The sequence below is a fragment of the Hermetia illucens genome, chromosome 3 (genome assembly GCF_905115235.1).
Source record: "Hermetia illucens chromosome 3, iHerIll2.2.curated.20191125, whole genome shotgun sequence".
NCBI classification, from domain to species: Eukaryota; Metazoa; Arthropoda; class Insecta; order Diptera; family Stratiomyidae; genus Hermetia; species Hermetia illucens.
In genome coordinates, this window is record NC_051851.1 from 163,535,906 (window position 1) to 163,559,527 (window position 23,622).

At 41.1% G+C, this 23,622-nt stretch overlaps 1 protein-coding gene across 2 annotated transcripts in view; it reads right to left on the reverse strand.

Moving 5' to 3' along the window:
- LOC119650617 overlaps nucleotides 1–23,272 on the reverse strand; it is a 74,251-nt gene extending 50,979 nt beyond the window's left edge. For both annotated transcript variants that reach the window (XM_038053505.1, XM_038053500.1), the window contains exon 1: nucleotides 22,868–23,272. The gene's annotated coding sequence lies outside the window, so the exon portion shown is untranslated. The remainder of the gene's footprint in view (nucleotides 1–22,867) is intronic.
- Nucleotides 23,273–23,622: the final 350 nt, after the last annotated feature.

Genomic DNA, 23,622 nt, shown 5'->3' on the forward strand with positions numbered 1-23,622 from the left:
GATCCCCGAATCGACGATGACTTCTAAGTTTACCTGATTGACTATCATCGTTATGAAAACTAAAACTGAAACTTTAAACGCGATCATCTGAAATTGTGTTTTTCAAAAGATGACGTTGCCGTGCTAACGATTGCCGAAAACTATTTAAATGATTTTCTTCATCTTTTTTTTTGTAAAATGTTTGTTATTGACATTGCTTGTCCTTGCACGATCACCTTTTTATGCATACGTTTTCATTTAAAAAAAAAAAAAAAAAAAAAAAAACAAAAACTTGTTTAACAGATTTTTTGACAAAATTTGTTTTTAGCCGATTTTTTAACAAAATTTTTTTTTTGCTCAAAAATTGAATTTTTGGGAAAAACGTTCCCGAATGCAGAACAAAACAAAATATTTATAAAAATCGTTCAATGACACGGAATAACCATATACGAATAATTTTTTTGGGGTTTATCATTTCAGTTAACCAGTTGGACTTCCATCGTTATCACCTCAAGCCTCTTTAAAAAAAACAAGTCCGAATACCTTATACCACTGCCAAATTTTGTACTTCTAGCATGAACTTGAGGGGGGTTTCCGGTTAAATTTCTAAAATATGGTAATATACTATTATTAACTTTATTTGTGTAGATATCGGGACGAGATGTATTTGATGGCCTAGATTTCGTTTAGATACATCGCCGTGATTTTTTTCAGATTTTTCGGTTGGATAGGTACTGAGAATTTTATTTAAAGAGTTATTTTGTTACAGAAGGTAAGATTATGAGGAAAGTTAACTGAATAAAGATATAATTATAACATTATCATAATATTAGATAGGTCCCCTACCTGTAGTGTAGAGACGGCATGTTCGTCAGCTTTGGGATGAAGGGAAAACGTACGAATTTATTGCTACACGAGTGTGACGGTCTCAAAATTTCGTAACAAATGCTTTAAACCCAGAAAAATCTATTGAAATACGTGGGACACCCAGAGAATCTCCACAGTCGAACCGCTTCACAACTTTGGCGCGATAAACAAAGTGCTTGTATCTTTTTAATGTTTTGTGTAAAACAAAACCTTATTAAAATTGTCTGTCTGTCTGTCCGCCACACCCATTTTTCTCGGAGACCGTAGCAGCGATTAACATCAAATTTGGTGGAAAGGTGGGAACTGTGAATGCAGAAAGTCACATCTCGTTACGTCAAATTTAAGGGGAGGTACCCATACTTTCAAAAGGGAGGTGTATATTTTTCTCACCAAATATAGTTATGTGCGGTATCAAATGAAAGTCTTAGTTAGTACTTTCCAAAGCTGGTCTTAGTTTTGACATTTATTGGAAATGCGGGGAGTTGGAGCTTGATGCTACCAAGTTTGGTAGAAATCGCACTATTACTAATAAAATTATAATAGGTCAAAGATGTCACTTCTTTGTAAATTCAAGATTTTGAATGTCAATATCACCCGAAAGTGAATATTCTCACATAATATATGCGTATATTATGTGTTACGTACTAATGGGACAAATTCACATTCAAATGTCCATATAAGAGAAATACACAAAACCTTTCATACTTAAAGCGTCCAGCTTCTGATTTTCCGACTTGTGTGGAGTAAAAAGTTATATAACCCCTTAATATGGTTTGCATAAAGAGGAAATGGATAAATATGAAGACACAGAGCTATACATGTCGATGGTTCTTACAGAGTTATACATCGAAATCCCCAAAGGTGGAATCTTACAGTAAATTAGCAGAAAATTGATTATTTAAGAGAGAAAATTTAGAGATCAACGGTGATCAACAGTACGTAGTGATACCCGAGGGAACGAACGAAGATTTTTTGTTTTCCCTCATTCTCGGGTTCCTGCTCAGCCTCCACCACCCAAGAAGGCTTATTTATCGATTAGATTCTTAAACCGTATTTCCCATAAGGATAATGAACTTTATTCAACAATGGAGTATATGAAACCTTCGCCAGAGGTGAGCAATTCTACATATACGTATTTATTTAAAGCTGATAATATTTAACTGATAAACACCAGAATAAAATCATCTACATCTAGATTTCCACAGAAATGGAACCTTATATTGCACTCTATCGAATTCTTGCTATACAGTTTCTAAAATTGCCTTGATTTCGCACGTGTTCCCCATACGATGAGAATGAAATTTGATATCAACTTGTGAACCTGTTTTGACCACACTTGACATCAAGGTTACCTACTAGCGTATTTAATTACAATTGCTAATCTTATAAAAAGGTGCTCAGAACTGCGAGTACTATTGGCCTAAATGGATTGTAAAAGTCTTAAAATATTCAAATGGTTAGATGTCAGATATTCACGTAAATCGAATAATTGAAACTTGATTACGTTTTTGTTACGTTTTACTCGAGCTTTCATCGACTTGTAATGATTGGAAATGGTTTATTCACGAAGTAAAACTTTCAAGTTGCTAGAGGAAATCACACTAGGTGATTTTAATTTTCTTTGATACTTGAAACGCAGCGGTTTATTCACTAAAAATCCTCACAAGACGCTCTAGGAAACTAAATTTTATGTATTCAAAGTGCGAACAGGTTGATTATTATCGGTCGTTTCATTATCTACATATTCTATCTAGCCTAGTTGAAATTGCTTCTCGACAATAATGCGCAAACTCATAAAGTTAGACAAGAAACACTACGGGCCAAAATTCGCTAAAATAAAGTTCGGAATGAGGTACAATACACGTGATAGTGATGAATTCACCATTGGAGTGATGAATTACAGAAATTTTGAGCTCAGCCGGACCAAAATGGCTGACGAAGCTTAACCTAACTTATCACTAAAGAAATATATGTGGAAAAATATTTACAAGCCATTTTGGAGGAAAAGTCGAACAAAACTAAACTAAACCCGCTACTGATGGGCAGGTTTAAAAAATTGGGAGTCAGAGAAATTGCCTGTGTAGAAAACTACTCTACCTTGGGGATCAAAAAGACGGTTCTGTGATTGGAGGGATAAGAGGATCTGGGGAAACAGATGAGTCCGAAGAAGGTTATCTTCAACGATCTCGATCTGCATGGCTTTGGAGACAAGAGGATAGGGATGGGATTGACACTTGGCTAGGAAGTCGAGAGCATGACGGGCAAGGAAGGCATCGATACGTGGGGTCAGGTTGGAAATGTACTTCGAACGGTCTTCGTTTTCTTTTACCGTAGGGATGGGATCGTCGTGGAATGTGAGTGGCAAAGATCTAATGTCACTCTACATTTTTCGCATCATTTTCATGTTTCCATGGAAGACAATAGTCTCGCATTTGTCGGGATTTAAGGAGAGGTTTCCAACGAATGAAATAATGGTTAAGGTCGTCTAGTCTAAATAGGAATTCAGACGAGCTTCACCGCGAGAGAAGTCTTTGGTAGCGTTATAAAGGATTAGGTCATTTGCGAATTTAACGATTCGGATAGAACACGAATGAGGAGTTGGTTTGGAGATGTCTGCGGTGTACAGGGAAAAAAGGTTTACACGAAGAACTGAACCCTGAGGAATGCCCGCGAGGTAACTATAGGACGAGGAAAAGTGTTGTTGGATGTTGATTAAGGATTTCCGCCCATCTAGAAAGCTAAGAATTAGCTTACAGGTGTGTGCGGATGGAAATTGAGGCTTTCGGAAAACTTATACCCGAGTCCGTCTTGCCATACGAAGTCGAAAGCTTTCCTTAGGTCAAGGAGACAGGCTATGGTGGGGGTCCTCCGATTGATACCTAGAAGGATATCAGTCTTGAGGACAAGAAGTACATGCTTAACCGAGTGTTTAGTTCGGTTGGCGAATTGGAACTCAGGAAGAGTGTCGTTAGAAATATAGTGCTCGTCTATGAGGAATTTAATGACCCACTCGAAAATTTTGGTGGAAGAAGATAGGATAGAGATAGGTCTGTACCTATCAGGATTAAGTGGATTAAGGTTCTTTTTTGGGATGGGTACAATGCGAGCATTTTTCCATTCGATGGGAAGTGGGCGTTAAGGTGCATTACAGCAATTACAGCTTCCACTGAACTTTGGTTGAAAAAGTGGATGGGAGAAACATCATCATGTTCATCGGGATGAGTAAGGGGTTGAGAGAAAAGGTTCAGGTTGGGGGCGGTAAAAAGTTGATGAGGATTGGAGTTGATCACGAATGTGGAGGGTGCAATGGTGCGCTTGAAGGAAGTAGTTGGCTAGGATGCTCACTTTTTCGGAAGTTGAAATATTTTGTGGAAGGATAATGGTTTGTTGGGTGGATTTGCCTAGACGAGGGCAAGTTTTTCTGAGTTCCTTGAAGGTATCGGAGTTTAGTTCTATGTTGGAGAGGCGTTTGTGGAGGTAGTTGGTGTAAAGTGTTAAAATTCTATCGCGGATTGGCCTCTCAAGGGAAAGGATTTCGTCACGGAGAGGATTGCGGAGAGTATCTATTTCAAAATAGCCTCCGCCTTGTGGTACGTTTGTATTTGATATCATCAAGCATATCATTTGGGAGAGAAATTAGGTTGCGGTAGTTAAGGGAACGAGAAGGTATCAGTTCGTCACATACTTGCTGCAGTGTATTCACGAACTGTCCAGTCTATAGTATCGTTAGAAACTATCATATTTCGTTGGAAGGGAGGAGGAGAGGTTCAAGTTTGGATTTAAGTGTACGGTTAATGAGTTTCCAGTTCGCCTTCTGGAAGTCAGGGACTAAGGTTAGAGAGGACCGGGTGGCTCTGTCAGGGAGTGAAATATCTAAGACCACGTATCGCGGTCACTGACACCGGAGACTGTTTCTAGGAAGGGATAAATATTGGGATTGAGGGTTAGACCGCTGCTGATTAGGAAGTGGTGGAGGTAGGAATGGTAATAACCTTTATTAAATGAGAGGAGGGCAGGGCTGAAGTGGGAGAGGTTGATATTGGGATTAGACGTGGTTAGGAAATGGTGGAGTTTCCCCGTTCTTGTCCGACCGCACATCGAACCATTACGGGTTCAACTTATGCGGTCCTAATAGCAGAACTTATATGCGACGTCTTCCCAATAAGGAGTTGGATCCTAGGTACACCAGGAAGTCGGTGATATTTGGTGAAGCTAGTGTTATGATATGGAGTGGTTTCAGCAAACAGACCCGAATATATTGTCAAGGTCAAGTGGAAAGTTAAAGGTTTAGCCTACCGTAATTTGCTGTCAGGGCACTTTTTACCATCCCTGGAAAATCTCCCATTGTCAGTTTATTCAAAGGCGATTTGTAGAGCAAGGCTTCGAGGATAAGGCCATTTCAATCATGGACTGGCCTGCGCAAAGCTCAAGTTTAAATCTAACAGGAAATTTATAGGCAATGATAGTGCTCTTAGTAGTGCCCAGGTGTTTCGATGGCATAAAGAGTTTAAGGAGGGGCGTGAAAGCGTGGAAGACGAGGCCCGAAATGGGAGACCAGTCGAGGTGCGGACTGACGCGAGTGCGCAACGTGTGCGCGCCCTAATCCGCGTAGATCGGCGTTTAGCAATTTGAATGTTTCCCTCGGAACTGGATATGAACCGTGAAACAGTCAGACAAATTTTGATGGGCGATTTCGGGATGAAAAAGTTGTGCGCAAAGATGGTTCCAAAGAATCTTTCTGAGGAGCAAAATCAGCATCGAATGACCGTCGCAGAAGACAGTTTGGAACAAGCGACAAACGATCCCACGCTGCTTGATCGAGTTATTACAGGCGATGAAGGCTGGTTTTTCCAATACGACCCGGAAACCAAACGCCAAAGCTCACAATGGTTGTCTCCGCAAATATACGGTTCTTATGGAATCAGTCTCATTACTTAATCGTCTAACCTCGTACATTTTCATTTGTTTCCACGATTTTTTTTTGTAGTTAACTTTCGCGCTAGCACAATATAGGCATGCTGCGTCCTGGCACCTGTGTTGAATGTAGTGTCGCGTCGCGTACCATATATAGGGTCGTATCTTTACTCTTCATGGCATACTTTCAATGCATTTATTGCAGTTTATTTTGATTTTATTGCTTCTTTGTTTAACCACCATAAGGGCTTTTGTCAACTGTATCTTATTCATATTTTTTTGTTAGATTTTGTGTTTTTCATTGATCTTCAAAGGCTTTTAGTAGAGTTAAGTTCCGATGAATTACCAGGCCAATCAAAAGCTCTTGTTCAGCTTCTTTCTAAAAAAATCTGTTCTTTTTTGGCCTTTTGGCATGGAGCAGAGTCCTACACAAATATAAAGTTGCGATTTGATAACCATTCGCGTATTTTGATTATCATTCTCGTTTCCAAGACCCTCTTATGTTGGTTCTGCCACATTGTTTTTTCTGTGGCCAGTACTTTTGTTGCCAATCATTGACCAGGATATAATGCTGAATGCTGGATACTTGACACTTTTTACGATGCAATCTTCTTTCAATTTTTCAAAAGGTTTTCTTTTCACAAAACCTGATATGTCAGTCGATAAATATGCCGATAATTCATCAGAAAGACAAACTTGGAAATGATTGTTGAGTTTGGATTTTGGAAAGGAAAGACCACATGAAAGCCAAAAGGCTGATTATTTGTATTATAAAAAAGTCTAGTCACCTTTTTCTAAACATCAAAAGTCAAATCCAAATACTCTTTGCATTTATTGAGCCACTTTATCATCATTGCAGGAGTAAGGAGTAGTTTCTTTAATGGAGGGGGACATGAAAAACCCAATTCTTCTATTCGACATCGAGCTGACCTTACTGATATTGAAATGCTGGCATCCTAGGTCTGTCCCATTATGGCCAATCAAGAAGCCTTTCTATTTTGGACACAAATATCCTTCATTTTTCGCTCATCTCTAGACGAGGTTAACCTTTCACGACCACACTCAACATCCCATTTGATGTTAATTGTAATTTTGCACCAACTTTCTGTTTGATTCTGTCTATATCGTGGCCGTCAAACGTTTGACATCACGGGTGGCTCTAATAATTTAGCCACCCCTCTGTAGTTTGACAGATAATTAAATTTTCCTTTTAATGAAATGGTAATTGTCAAAATTGGATCAAGGGGAGCTGCAGGTATTTGTAAGTGAAATCGCACCCTAAAAAACAAATTTATTTATTTATTTAAAATTGTTTCCCATCGGAACCCTAAAACTGATCGATTTAAACATCAAACTTTCGGTTGCGATTTTCAGTGTAAACTAGTGTTATAAGTGGTTTTAGAAGTACTTCTCCTACTGTACATTTCTAACAAGTTTGGCTCTACTTCGGAATATTCGAGGCATTGTACATTTTACCTAAAGATAATTTTATCTCGTTGGACTTCAAATTGTTTAGTTGGCGGAGCTTGAAAATGGGACGAGAACTTGTTCAAAGTCTTTTATTTCTTTAAACCCCAGAGAATACTTGCTCAAGAGAAGTACGATACAAGTCCACATAGATATAAGTAATATCTAAATATTTGGATATGGTCAAAGAGCAAATATGGTGATTTTGTAGTTTTAAGTGCAGAAAATAAAACAAGAAAATTGTGTAAACTTTTTATTATGATTGAAAAAAACATGTGTGCCTAAGTATATATGTAACATTGTATTATGGTTTCAGCGATAATGATATAATGTTTATGTCTTATCTTGGAAAAAGGCTATCTATTCAATATTTCCTGAAAATTTCCTCTAATTTTCACAGCGGTGTAATGGTTGGGACAAACATATTTGTGAAGAAAAAAAATTTAGCTCGATCAGAAAATCATAGTTTCCCATTCGCCATATCATATTGTTTATTACAAAATAGTTTGCACGGTATCTATAAAATCATGGCAATTTTATCTATCCAGATAATTTTACTTGTGACTAAATATAAATTCACATATATAGTTTGCCCATAATAGACTATTGCAGAGTTCACGAATATATAATTTGCTAAATAAGCATGAAGAAATGAATGCATAAGAAACAGATGGAAATATTTCTTTTTTATTATTATCTCAAATGAAGTCTGATAGTTGCGCAAAGTAACGAACTAGCGGTTGAAGCTGAGGAGAAAAATGAATCATCGCTAATATCGGAAAAAGTGAAAGTGAGGCGTTTTTGCATTTCAGTTGAATAGATTGAATTTACGGTACTATAGCTAAGAGTATATTATTGCAGAGCTAATTAACTAAGCCACTGCTATTACAGCATTATTCAAGATATAATAAAATCTGCAGATTTCTAGGGCTTGGTTGCATGGTTTTTTTGCAAATATGGTGGTAGATAAAAAAGGGTGAAAATTGACACAAGGCAACTCCGATTAGAGAAAATAGTTAAGACTTTCTCCGTGAATCGCGGTTATCAATAGATAATAGATGTCAAAATTATGGAAAATTTCTGTCAGTCAAACAAATATTTATTTCTCACGAAGTAATAAACCAAATCAATCGAAAAGTACACCATTAGAAAAGAGAAACATCGAGCTTTCAAACGTGAAAAATGGCCGCCGCTAGCAGCTATACAGGCCCGAAGTCTGTGAGGTCATGCATCGATCGCCTCACGCACGGTATGAAGCGGCATTTCTCGAACTGCACGCACGATCTTGGCTTTTAAACTCTTCAAATCGGTATAAGTTCGATCGTAGGTAGTCTCCTCTAACTTAGCCCAAAGGCTGTAGTTCAGAGGATTCAAATCTGGGCTGCCTGAGGCCCATTCATCCGCGGTTATGAAGTCAGGAACATGCGCCGCTAACCACTGCTGAATTATCTTGGCTTTTTGAGACTGGGTCGAGTCCTGTTGGAAGCACCACGGCTTTCCAGCGAATAGAGATTCACTCAATGGCTCATCTTTTCGTACACGCTCGCGTTGATTTTGACGTCGGCCTCGCAGAAATGAATATCAGTTACGCCGTGATATGAGACGCCCCACCATACCATGACAGAAGTGGGATGGTGATGACGTTCGACTCGCAGGGTATTTTCTTTGGCTTCATAACAATTGTGAGCATATACTTGATCATTTTGTCGGTTGAATTTTTCCTCGATGGTAAAAATTTTTTCATCAGAAAATATAATTTTGCGATATTTTTTACTGGGAAATCGTTGTAGAAGAGCACACCGAGTTCGCCGTATTTCCTTCAGTTTTGGCGTTAACATATGGCTAACGCACAGCAGCCACTACGCACCGAGACCGAGATCTTATCGTAAAATACCGACTCATACTTCGCGTTGAAACGCCCATTTCCGCTCACATTCGTTTCTGCTTGCGGAGAGGATTGCGAAGAATACGCTTAGGCACGGCATGCACGACATTCGGGCGACATACGGAGCGCGGGCGCCTCTCCACCACATCAGCTGTTTCGCAAAATCGAGCTTATGTCCTAAAAACGAATCGTTCGTTTACCGGCAGTTTTTTTCCACAAACTATGACCCTTTTTCGGCGTATTCCCACGTTGGTGCAACGCAATAATCGCGATTATTTTTTCGTAGTTACCGAACTTCATCGTGGTGTCGTTCACGCGCTACTGACCTTCGGAACCTAAAAGTCTGACGGAAGTGCCGTATGGTTAGGTACTCTCTGTGCAGTGTTACCAGTTTCGGCGACCTAACATTTCTCGCTATACGCATCGACTGACAGAACTTATGGCTATACTATGTATATTCTCTGAGGACCTTTAACCTCCTGAACGTATTTGATGTTCAGAATTGATAAATCTCTTCGTTGCTCAAATTTTGAATGCAATCGAATTTATAGTTCGTTTTTCAGGGTGAGGAATATTAGAAAAAGTGAGAATTGATCTAAAAATAACAGTATTATTATGAAACCCTCTCCTTTTCGTATTTGTAACCTTTTCACCAGCGCTAATAAATACAAAGTTGAGTGCAAATCCTGTAGTTATCCAGGGAGTGATGGTCCATTAGAAAAGCCAATCCGGTGAAAAATTGCAAGCATGAGAAAAGTCGAGTTTCACGACACACATAGGTCGATTTAAAGGATTCAGCCGACCAAAAGTGGGGCCATAGAAATGCAATAAAAATTGAAGAGTTAAAGGACAATCTCAGTAGAAATAATACATTAATCTGTTAACATGTACATGTAGGGGTAGTTGAAAATTGACCCACTTACAAAGTGTACGTTCTGTTGTCAGCGTTCTCAATGTGAACATTAGAACAAAGTGCATTTGACTGACGTGGACAGTAGATGCTTCTTTTTTCAGGGTCAAAGAAAGTGGACTGCCACCAACCTGCATCCGTGCCTACCCAGGGAAAATACTCACCGCCACTATCAACTGCCAGCTTTTAGGAGCAGAGATTTGTGTTACTGCCAGATTGTCGCCGGACGTTGTGGCTCGTCAACAAAGGTTTGGGTTCTCTGTGCCTTCAAAACTTGCAAAATTAAGTTTCCTTTTCTTTCATAAACTAAGAAAATGGTTTTTAAAAATAGATTTTCGCAATTCCAGGTAATGAGTACGAAGAATTGGGGCCTTAAACTATTAACTATGCCCAACGAATTAACGACATTTCCGAGGATGACATGAGGCCGGAGTTACCCATACCATCCGATGATAATGACTTTGAAAAACAGCAACAAATGCCTACGCAGACCAATGAGCTCGACGGAATGCGAGCTAAGTATGATGATGTCCTGCAGAAAAATGAGAATCAGCGTACTCAAATCGAGCAGCTGACGAAAAAGATCAGCGAACTTAGGGACACAGTATAATCTCTGCAATCTTTGTTGGCGACAGTTTTTCTCGCTATAAACGTGGGACAGCATGCTGTTGCCCTGGCCAAGCCAGCAGAAGTACCAGCTAACTTCAGTACGCGAGCCACGTCAAGCACCGACTTCATCAGCCCCTCCAACCCGGGAGGAGCCTGCAAATGAATTAAAGCAGGGACCCGAAGCAGAAAAGGAGCAACTAAAAAAAAAAAAACCCTTTCAACTTCGTCTGTCGGCGGAAAAAGCCCAAAACGCAACAGTTGTATGCTAAAAGTGTAAGTGCACCCTAAGTGCCAAGCGTCAGTGCTTCCTCTGCTAGTGTCTCAAAGATCCAAAAGAGACAATTCCTCCAATTACGGCATATAATATTAACGTCCCGCTGCTACTGAAATCACTAAAGGGCAAAGGCCTAAAGGAGACCCTAAAAAAAGACGAGGGGCGATAGAATCCTAATTTTTGCACCAATTTTTTTTGCTCAATAACGAACAAGTGCTTAGTGCCACAAGAACCCCTCCATCCCTTAGAACTTATCCGCCGTCCCCACAGCGACACTGACCATGAAGAAAATATGGAAGAACTCACTTCTGAAAGTTCGCTCGGTTACAAATTTTGTGACCACACAAGATAAGGCCCTCCACAGGGAGAATCCTTCGCTTCCTATCAAATCACAACCTTCTTTTCATAGCCAACTTTGAGCCCTCCCAAGAGCTAAGTAAAGTTTTCAAGGTGAAGTACATCCTTCATTCAAACATTACCTTCGAAAAGGTCAAACCAGTGGAGGAAGTGCAGTGCTACAACTGCCAAATCTACGGGCAGATCGCTCAAAATTGCCGGATAGTGCACAGATGCGTTAAATGCGCAATGAGCCATTGGCGTGAGAAATGCTCAAGCCCCACGATAGAAATTCCGCACTGCTGCAACTGCGGCAAAACTGGACACCTTGCAAGCTATCGCCGATGTTCAGCTTATAAAGAGATGGTAGCCAGAGGCGAAGCTGCTAAAACCCGGAAAGCAACTGAGAAATCGTCAGTCAAGCAAACAGTAACTCAACTTTCACAGTGTGTGCCCATGAGTAACCGCCCATCAAGGTTTGTGACCATGAGTAACCGCGCAGGGTGTATTGCGTCAGTAGTTCCGCAGTTCTTGACAAATCCGGATTGATTTTTCAGATTGAAACTGTTGTACTTTCTTCACGGTGTAGTTTGCTACGAGTTGCTAAAACCGAGTGAAACCAGTATGGGTGAACAATATCGAATTCAGCTGATGTGTCTGATTCGAGCACTGAGGGAAAACGGCTTCAGATCGAGAAAAGGTATGACAAAGTGATTTTGCTGCATGGCGATGCTCACCCGCATGCGGCGCGATCGGTGAAAACGTATTTGGAAACGCTGAAATGCGAAGTTCTACCCTTCCCGCTGTACTCTCCTGACATTGCTCCATCTTATGACCACCTTTTCCGATCAATGGCGCACGACCTGGCCGATCAACATTTTGGCTCTTCGGATGAAGTGAAAAATTGGGATGATTCGTGAATCACCTCAAAAGATGAGCAATCCTTTTGAAGCGGGATAAGTTTGCTGCCGCATAGATGGGAAAAAGTAGTGGCCAGGAATGGACAGTACTTTCAATCATAAATGTGCGAACAATTTTTGAAAATAGCACCTCAAATTTTGAGAAAAAACGGCGGAAGCAAAGTTATACGCAATCTAAGAACTTGTTCCCGAAATATCGATATTCGCAAGACTAATAAATATCACTAGCGATTAGCACAAAGTCTTAATTATTTCAAATAACTTAATCGCTAGAAACCGCAAAATTACACTTAAACAAAGAGGAGTGGCGAAAGGGCGCTATCTCGATGAACATATTGAAATGGTCATGCTAGGCCACTTAGATGGTGTTCTATCCTCCTTAATAACCTGATTGAAGAACTCACTAAGCCACAGTTTTGGTTCCCGGCTTTTCGCTTTCCAGAGTTCAACTACAATGCCGTAAGGTACTGATTGCTTCCGCGAGTTCAGTAGTGCTGACAGGTGGAATTGCGCCAAATGTCGGCAGGGCTGTTAGAAGTGGTCCATGAGCAAATCCTTCCGTTGAAATCTGCTCGAAAAATTCTCTCCATCTATCCGTCGCGGACTTTCGGTCTATACTATAGTGCCGTTCTTGTCGTTAACACAACAGAACTGTTCGATATCTTGTGTGCGTTGGTCTCGGCCTTTGACAAGTTGATACTGATCTCTCTCGCCGGGTTTATCATAAAAAACTTTATAATGGACCACTTGGGTAGCAGTAATAGCTCTCTAAGCGGCCCGGTTGGCACTCTTGTAAATTTAAAAATTGGCTAATTTTTCATTGACCCGAAACTTATGGTAGAGGTGTTTCTTCGCGCGGGCCTTCATTTGGACATCGTTATTCTAAAGCAAAGTATCTTGGCCGATGAACCCTGAATAATTATGAACACGTTTTGAGAATTTTTTTTCAAAAATTAATCACTATTAATTTGAAATGATATTTATTGAGTAGAGTCTGATAAATTTCATCATTTCATAATCATTTCCAGAGAAATTCAAGCTCACAGCGATGACATATCGCCAACCTCAATTTTTTAAACATTAGGTAAAAATTGCATATCATCGCGAAGGTATACGCGTTAAAAATGTATCTCCAAATCTTTTGACAATCTATAAATATAGAACAATGATACGTCCTAAAGATTTTAATTCAACTTGGGAGGTACAACGAAGTTGTATATTTTTTCTCCACGAGTATATCATACTAGCCCAACCTCAACAATTTTCGGAAAATAGTTTAACTTAAAATGACTTTCTGTATGTGTGATCAATTATAAAAATGTCACAACTGCCGCACGCGTGAAATATCAGAACCGCAGACGATTTTCGTTTCGAAGGTGAAGGTGAAGTTTTAGTGCGAAACTAATTGATGATAAGGAAGAATGATGTAACTATCAATCTCTAACGTTTACGAATGTCATAGTTAGGGGCAGTATTTCAAAAAATGTTAGGCGATGACGGCTCAGAGGCAAATCGTCAGACGCTGCTTCACCTCTGCCCTGGAAGCAGAGTGACCGAAGCGGCTAGCAGATGTTAAGTGCTCCTTTATATAATTCGTAGGACAAACCATGACTACGAATTATGTTGAGCACAAGTTGACCAAAGCTTGGCCAGATCTGAAAATATTTTTTTTTTGTTGAGAATTTGGGGTCCTAAGTCTTTGTATTCACTCTATTCTTTCCCCTTTGTATTCACTCTTTTGGGGACCCTTTCCTAATTCTCTTAGATCTTTCCCAGTTTGTAGTCTAACCGCCATCATTTTGATCGTGATTTCGATTATAATTGTCCTGGTCACATAAAAACTGATATTGGAAGCCTACACAATTCATGTATTTTGAAAATTATATAACAACTATGGGAATCCATCACAACGATAGAAAAGAAGTTTTTGGACCTGGGTTCCGTAAGTATACCATCCTTCAACTTGCATCACACATTTTTGTTGAGATTTAAGTCGCGTAAGAAAGTTGTCAGGTTAATCTATCTAAACATTCGCAAAACGCTCGTTAATCATTTCGTAAATTGTCAAGTATTTATGCGATCCAGCTTTATGCTGCATCAAAATAATTTGGTGAGCATTATTGAGACATTATGCAAACACTGGAAGGATATTTTTCTCATAGTATTCTCTGTTAACGAATGGTCCTTCCTTGACGAAGTGTGGTAGGCTTTTCCCAAATGCTCACCCCGTCAGCTACCATGACTTTTACGTTGGATTTCGAGCACTGTGTTATGGAAGAAACCAAGGTTCAGGAAATTGCGGATGTTCTTCACAGAAAATACAGGCCTGTCGCCTTCTTTTGATCGTTGTGCAGTTTGCACCGACAGTCGAAGGTTGAACTGTTTCATCAACCTCTGTTTTCACTTCTGTAGAAAGTGCCAACGGTCCACCAATTCTTGTCTTATCTGCCAAATTTCCTTCTATTGAGAAAATCCATTGTTTCACGATGTAGTATTTTAAAGAAGCGGTCGCTAAAGTAGCTCCGTTGATGCACCTTTTGGATGTTTACTCATCTTTGGATTGGGGTATTCACTATCGCTGCTTCAGAAATTGCGTTTCGATACCTCCAAAATCTATAGATTTGAGGTTATCTCATTGATATAATTCCCTTTTTGACTCCGCTTATTCTCTTAGAGATTTTGACGTAGGGGTTTAGCAAATTTTGTGCCTCTCTATAGAACAAAGATATTTACTTGTAGTTCATTCATTTCGAGGATGAATTTTAGGAATATGAATACATGACTGAATATGAGGCCTTGGCAGCTTGGCTATCGGTCAGAATGGCTATGTTACGCTTGGGGCTCGGATAATGCCCTGTTATCGACAGACTTCCAGTGTTACCAGTACTTCAGCTTGGAATACACTAGCGAATCTTGGGAGACCGTACGTTTTGACTACGTTGTGTGTATCCGAGAAAAGTCCTGTATCAACTCCACAGAACATCTTTGATTCGTTGGTGAAGAATATTGTGGCATATCCTTACAATACGTCGCCCGTTTTCCACTCTGCCCTGGTTGAATAGTCGATGGCAAAGTCCTTCGTGAACTTCGACTTGTGTGAGGCGTAGTCGGTAGGGAATGCCCAAAGTTCCCGAGGTATTTCGTCTTGGATGTTGCTATCATCTTAGGGCTTTATTATTGAACATTCAGACTCAGAGTTTCAGAGCACTCACGCTACAGTGTATTTAATATAGATCTCTAAGTGAGGTGTAGGAGAAGAGAAGGTGTAGGAATACATTGAGAGCATTTGCTGGACAAGTCTGTAGAGCACCGGTAGCACCTGAACACGCGGTCCTTTGAATCTTACTGAACTTCTATTGGACTTTTTGATCAGCATCTGCCATCTCTCAATAGAGCCGTGCGCTAAGATGGGATGACGTCTTTCTCGTCCAAAGACCAAACTTCTTTGCAAAAATACTTTTGCAGGCGTAGAAGGCTATTCAGACCTTCTTAATCCTTAGTTTTAGATTCAATCGTCAATTTAACTAAGGATCCACGATTACACTATACTTTACATTTGAGAAAAGAACCGATCTTTCTTCACGGGAGGTGAAAGTTCCGTAGCATACATAACGACTAAATCTATGAGCGATATCATGACCGTCAAGTTGTGGATAAAATCCGGCTCAATTAGTTGCGGTGGCCGGGTCACTTAACCCGTATGGATCAGGATGATCCAGCACGAAAAGCCTATAAGAGCAATATCTATGGTACAAAAAAGAAGACGAGGCCGGACGCCAGACAGTTTTTAGGGATATCGAATTTGTCGACCTCGGCGGAAAATCGGGATGTCTGTCCGATTGTTGCACCGTTGACGATGATGATGAGGTATTCACCCTTGTCTTGTCATCTTTCTCAATGGTCCTTCCATGATTTCACTCATATGTATATACTTGAAATGACTATTTTTGTAGGAGGGGAAACTACCGTGCCTTATTATTAGAAAAAAAACTACAAGCATATAGAACGATAGCTATTTCAACTACATGAAGAGGAACGGTAACCAATATGAATAATATGAAATTTGAAGTTCTACACGTCATTTTTTATTGTCACCCATATCGATGGATGAGACGAATTGATTGGAAATGAGCGCCGACCAAATCAAAATGAGCAAAAAAATATGGCTCAAACTCCGAAGAAAAAAAACGGGAATAAAATAGTCATTCAGCGATTATAGGCTTTAACTGGTTGATAACTTCAGCTAGGCCCAACAATAACGAAAGATAACACAATGGAGTTCCATCGTCAATAGGCGGTTGTATATGGGAGATAATAAAGACCATATGTATCTCAATTAGACGATTATTTCCTATTTTGTGTAATGAATTGCATACGAGAAGCTTTGCGCAAGATAAAAGAAAATAAAGCAAATATTTGGGTGGCGCTTTACGATAGTGACGAAATTGCATTGTGTTTATTTATGTACCCAGAAATGAAATGGACAGTCGAAACAATGATTGAACGAGCTTATTATTCTTTTAAAAGAAAACTCTCCAAAACCTCGAAAAAATGTTTATGCCGGAAGTGACTAGAAAAGGATTTCTTACTCAAACGTCTATAAAACATAATTTTTTCATATGGAATCTTGGAAGCTGCTTGGTATCATTCACGAGCTGATGCAGTCGATCCTTTCGAGACAGCATAGCTGATAGCACAACAAAGCCGACCGGGCAATAAAGAAACTCTCATTGTGAGACTCTGAAACAGAAAATCTTATATGGGAATTGCTTGTCTAATTCATAATTTGTGGATTGAGATATTTTTTACGATATAAAGCAAGATCCTGACCAGGAGAAGTTCGATTCCCATCCCAGAATCTGTAGGGGTTTCATTACACTCCGCACAGAACCTGCAGGCAGTGTCCGTATATAACTCTAGCTTCCCTAGGTGATAGTTTAGCCGGCAGCGACCAGTGAACTTTCTTTATAAAAGCTGAATCTTCGCACTGAGGTCCGAAAATCCATCAAATAGCGAAAATAATACTAAATTTCCGAAATCTTTGCGTGTTCATTGTAGCAGTAGCATATAAGTGACGTTGTAAGCGTAGATATGAACTCAGATTTCTGATTTTCATATGCATTTGTAAGCGATGCTTGAAAAGAATTTCGTGGCAAAATTTCTACTCATACTCTTTGTGAATACAATTCTGCTATTAACCATCAATTGCTGGGTTGAAGGTAAGCAGGAAAGCAGTGACAACCAGCATGCCGAGAGCACGCAACTCGCTTGCAGACATGAGTACGACTCCGATCCCGGTTAACTGCGTTCTAAGATTTCCAGACTTCAATCATCAGGAGCCTGAAATTTGTTTCGAAATAGTGGAGGCAAACTTTGTGAGGTGTAACATAACAGACCGATAACAGCAATATTTCCAAGTCATAACAGTGCTACCACCGCGGTATGCTCTCGAAGTCCGCGACATATTTTTAGAGTCGGTGACAGATAACTCATATAGCCGCTTAAGTGAACAATTAATAAAGTAGTTAGGTGCCAGCCAGAGAAACTCTCCCAGTTCCTTTGTCGCCTTCAATGTCTTGGCGGTAACAAAATTTCTGAGTTGCTAATGCGTAGTCTATAAGTAAGATGTCTACCATCTACTCTTCAACGGATTATGACAACCAGCGCAGCCATTACACACGACGTAGCTGACGTCTACGCCGCAATTCTTTCGACACCATGCCTCGCGGAAGCAACGTCAGCTATAAAAACAACATCGCCTTCAGCAGCAGAAACCTGCTTAACGCAGCTAGTTGAGCAAATGTTGTGCCAACTCGTGAGGCTGCGAGCGGAGATAACTGCGCGTATCTCCGCCAACAGCAGTATCTCCAACAGCAGATTCACTCCGTGAATTCATCCAGGCTGAAATGTTGCGTTGCGTAAAAAACGCAGCTCCAAACCTCTTTGCCCCGAGGGTATATTTTGGTACCACCGGAACTTCAATTCCGAAGCCATCAAAGGCATGAAATCATGTAATTGAACTTTGGTGAATGTAAATCGTCCCCTTCACCACGCTTGTCAATATCCAATCGAAATATGAAAACGCAGTTGCCTATAAGCACAGGCGCTGATATAAGTATTATATCGCAAGCATATAAAAGGAGACGTTCCAAAGCAGTAAGGCGAGATCGGAAAAGGAGATGGTCGTTGAAATTTCAAAGAATGCCCCGTTTTGAATGTGATAATTGGAGGGTTCTTTGAGTGCTGCTTGTCACAAAATAATCCAGGAGTAAACATCTCGAAAGCTTGATCGACGGAGAACAGGCCGAAAAACCGGCCCCATCTTCCTACATTCACCACTTCAACACCCTACGTTGGAATAAGGCGGAGGAGAAGCTAATACCTTTCAGAGATTCATCCACTCCGTGCTGTGAAACCTCAACTTCGGTTTCATATATTTGGATGATGTTCTGGTCGCGTCTTCCTCTGAGTCCGATCATTTAGAGCACCTCGAGTGCATTTTTTACGTTTTCTTGAGGCCGGTCTAGTACTTAACGTTGAAAAGTACAAATTTCTACAATCGCAGGAGAGATTCCTCGACCAATTATAATACCACTAAAGGCATCCAAATAGACCCAGTCAAGGTGCAAGCGATTTCTAGCTTCTTGCTTCCGAAAAGTATTAAGGATTTGAGAAGGTTCTTGGGCATGTTAAACTTCTATCGTGGTTTCTTGCCCAAGGCCACCCACAATCAATCGACCCGTAATGCCTTCTTGTCTGGGCCGAAACCCAAAGACTCCCGTCCGATTTTGTGGTTCCCAGAGGCTGTCCAGGCGTTTGAGACCACCAAGCAACAGTTGATAGATGCTACACTTCTGGCATTCCCTTAGAAAAATGCACCACTAGCTGTATTCGTCAATGCCTCGGACATTATCGTAGGTGCTGCTCTTCCCCAAAAAGTGAATCAAATCTGGCAGCCATTGAGCTTCTTCTCCAAATAGATCAATCGCGCTCAACGGAACTACAACACCTATGATCGTGAGTTACCCGCCGTGTACCTCGCACTTAAATACTTCCAGTATTCCCTTAAAGGCAGGTCAGTCACATTGTTCACGGACCATAAGCCACTCACTTTTGCTTTGAAACAAAAGCCCGAGAAAACGTTCCCTCGCCAACTTCGGCACTTCCGACAGCAGATGTGAAGAAAGAGGTAGGAAAGTTCCCTCGGTTCACCAAGTGTTTCCATACAACCCACCCCGACATCATTGGCCCTTCGCGAGACTCAGGTATTGCTTCAAAATCATCGGTAGATTCACGAGGTGGCCTGAGGCGATACTTCTGTAAGACACTGCTGCACTGACTAGGGAATGTAATTTGAGTCCTCCCTTTTTTCAGAGTTGGGCAAACTCCTCGGCTTTAAACGCCACCGGACAACTGCGTACCACCCGCAGTCCAGTCCTCAACGGGTATCGGCTCGATTAAACCCTTCTTCCAACAAAAAAAAAAGAAACACGGCGAGAGGCGCGCGACATGTCCTTTTTGACTTGCGACAGCCGAGTTAAGGGAATCGTGCGTATAGTTCTTCGCTGATACCACCTTTGGTCTCAGCTAGGAGTGGAATGTTGTGGCGGAACGAGCAACTTGCGCGTCGGACGCACGCAAGTGTGAATCGTGGCGGCCATGATATCGAGAAACAATTTTTGACGTAATAGACAGCACGGCGTCGAAATCACGTTTCGCCCTCTAGGCGCCACGACAACCAGGAGCATTGCTCCATCTGCCGCAGCTGTTTCGCCATAATCTGTGGCGACCACTTCAGCAGGTTCGCGTAGGTAGCGGATGAAGTGGACTGAGGAAATGAGCCTCTTCATCTTCGCCACATATTGCACAACAAGCTCATTGAACGGAAATGCTTGGAACTTAGTGCTAGTATTAGGTAAAATCCGGTATCTGCCGACATTGTGACAACTCGGAAAATAAAAAACTTAAATAAAAGGAAAATAAAGTTAAATTGTTTTAGCGCAAATCCATTGAATCTTTTGTCGTGCCAACAACATAACAACTCGCCCCCGTCTTTTCCCATACCGGTCTAAGGACATAAGTTACCCATGAAAGATTGGAATCATTTCTGGCAAGAATTCAAATAGCATCATTCTCGCGATGGCATATGATGCATCGTCCCAGATTGACCAGAAGGCGGAAAGCCCTTTTGGATAATGTTCTCTGCATTCTTTGCCCGTAACTTACCACCCTGGCTTTAAGCAATTTACAAGTAGGACGCGCGCCAGGCACTTTCCGTCTGGTAGAATTTGGACACTGGAAGAAAATTGATGGAAATGAAGGAAGAGAACTATGAAATTTTGATTGGGTTCGATTTATATCAAAGAATTCAAATTATTGTGCAATAATGTAATGCAATGCAATGTAACCTGTAGGCTTGTAACTGTTCTTTTGAATTCTTTCGATTTTCATTTGCAACTGGCGCAATCGAAACGGTCCATTGTGACTCTAACGAGCCAACGCAGACTTGCATCTTTCCTCCATCGTTTCACAAGATTTAATCTTTTATTTATGACATCTTTCCAGATCTATATATTAGGTTGGGGAAAAAGTAATGTCGTATTTTGTCAATAGATGACGACACTTAAACATATCTTGTGTTGTACTTATCGCATCGGGTCATACTATACGGCGATTTGAAGACGACTACAGGTGTCTCTTTGACAGTTTTGTGATCGAACGTTTCAGTCTCAAGTTATAACGCGTCAAACATGGAGTCCACCAAGGAAGAAATTGGTCATATTTTACATTTTTACTATCTGAGAGGTAAAAATGCAACCAAGGTGGCCAAAAAAATTTGTGAAGTTTATGGACCCGATACTGTAACGATTCGCACAGCACAGCGTTGGTTCGATCGATTTCGTTCTGGTGTAGTGGATGTCGAAGGAACACCCCGTACTGGTAGACCAGTCATCGTAGAAACCGATAAAATCGTCGAAATCATCCAAGTAGACCGGCATGTGAGCATTTGCTCGATTGACCAGGAATTGGGTAAGGACCATAAAATCGTTTGGAACCATTTGCAGAAGATTGGATTCCAAAAAAGCTGGATGTTTGGGTGCCACACGAGTTGACGGAAAAAAATCTCTTGGACCGAATCAATGCCTGCGATGCATTGCTGAAACGGAACGAATTCGACCCATTCTTGAAGCGGATGGTGACTGGTGATGAAAGGTGGATCACGTACGAAAATATCAAGCGAAAAAGATTGTGGTCGAAGCGCGGCGAGCCGGCCCAAACTATCGCCAAGCCCGGATTGACGGCCAGGAAGATTTTGCTGTGTGTTTGGTGGGATTGGAAGGGAGTCATCCACTATTAACTGCTCAACTATGGCCAGACCCTCAATTCAGTCCTCTACTATGAGCAACTCGACCGTTTGAAGCAGGCGATTGACCAGAAACGGCCAGGATTGGTCAATAGGAATGGTGTTCTGTTCCACCAGGACAACGCTCGGCCTCACACATCTTTGATGACCCACCAGAAGCTACGGGAGCTCGGATGGGATGTCCTATCGCACCCATCGTATAGTCCGGACCTGGCACCAAGTGATTACCATCTCTCCCGGTCCATGCAAAACGCTCTTGGTGCTACTAAGTTGGACTCAAAAGAGGCTTGCGAAAACTGTCTGAGTTTTTTGCAAATAAGAAGGGGGGGCTTTATAAGGGGGAGACAATGGAGTTGCCTTCTAAATGGCAACAAGTTTGCGAACCAAAAGGCGCATATTTGACTTAAATCGGATAATTCTAAGTATGTTAAATAAAGCGTTAAATTCGATCACAAAAACCTCATTACTTTTCCCCCAACCTAATATGTGGAAACCGTTGTTTTATCTTATTTTTGGATAATAGACTGATTTCGGATGGTTGCTGCAATGTCCAGAATTGCGAAATATTTTTTTATCGGCCCTGGTGGGGGCGCAGTTAAGGTTGTATGATTGAGATAAGATATTATCTGCATTTATCAATGATTCACTTCAAATGCCTCATATAGGGATCCCTTCCGTTAGCCACGACGACCTGTTCCCTCCCCATCAGCCTGCCCGCAACTGCTCCGCCAACAGCAAATCAACTCAGAACTTGTGACCGTGCTTCAATTCCTCATTTCGCATGCAGATAAAGTGTAAATAGATTGCAAACAAACTGCGAACGCAAGTGAAATACCGCAACTAACGTCTCGTTCGAGTAATTGATGATGACACAGCTGGAGTCATCCAGCCATTCGCCGCGATTGACCCAGGGGACAGGCAGCGTAATACACTCCGATACGCCTGCAGTCATCAAGAGTTGATGGATTTGCGAGGAATTCGCCAATTACCAAGCCATGCGTCATGTGCTTGTGCGGAAATTTTGTTATTATTATTGAGGGCGATCTGAGTGCGAGTTTGGTGCACTCGCACCGGTTCACGTGCACTTTGCTGGGCTGGAGTGCAGCGCGAGGAGGTGATTTGCACTGAGTTCTTTGCATAAGAGCCAAGCGGAGGTGAATGGATACGAGGCGGATGATGGGGTGCGGGGCTCGCTTGAAACTATTGGATATTGTCTCGCTAAGTGGTTGCATTGTTATCCCCCAACAAAGAAGTTCGCTCGCAGGCAAACAAACCAGTTCCCAATTGGAAACAAATCTTGCGTACAAAAGGTTACTTAGCACAAGCTCGGGTACGTACTCACCTAGTCTTTGGCCTTTTATACTGGAAAACGGATTCACAGCAGAATCGTGGGTGAGAGTGGCACTGAGTTCACTGTTGGCGCTTCCTACTTCCCTCTGTTCACACACAATTTCCACGAAAACTGATCTCGATCGGATCAAAATGATAATTTATGCACAGCAATTTTCACTCGCCTATTTCCACTCACTGCACAGTTGTCACTTGATAATGGTGAGGAGATATCGCCGCGAAATGTCGACACATCGCCCGTCCCGACTTCTTTCTTTTCAACCACCGCGGCTGACAACTGCAACTGAATTTCATCTCAATTTGCTAAACTTCGCCATATTGCGTCCATTTTCGTTTTCAATAGTGACAGACGCTAAAATCTCGGAAACACTCGTCGGTCGACTAAACACGAATGAGACATGGAAGAGAGATGAAGGATAACAATGGCATTGATAGAGTGTAATTACAGACGGGGGGTAATGGGTTAATTGCGTAATAGAAAATTTGCAATTGCATGAAGTTAGCTGAAAGTTAGGAAGGTGTGAGTCTGAGCTAAGATTCAAATTGGAAGTTTTTTAAACCTGAATATTCGAAGCCCGGTCCAAATACTACGTTTTGCATAACGTTTGGTTTGCGCAGTTAAACAAAACGTTACGTGTGGACAGGAAAATTGTGCAATTTCGAGAAATGCGCAGACACGATAAGGAGATAAGAAAAATAAATACCTTTTTTTTTAAATATTAGTTATTGTGATTGAAAGCTACAAAT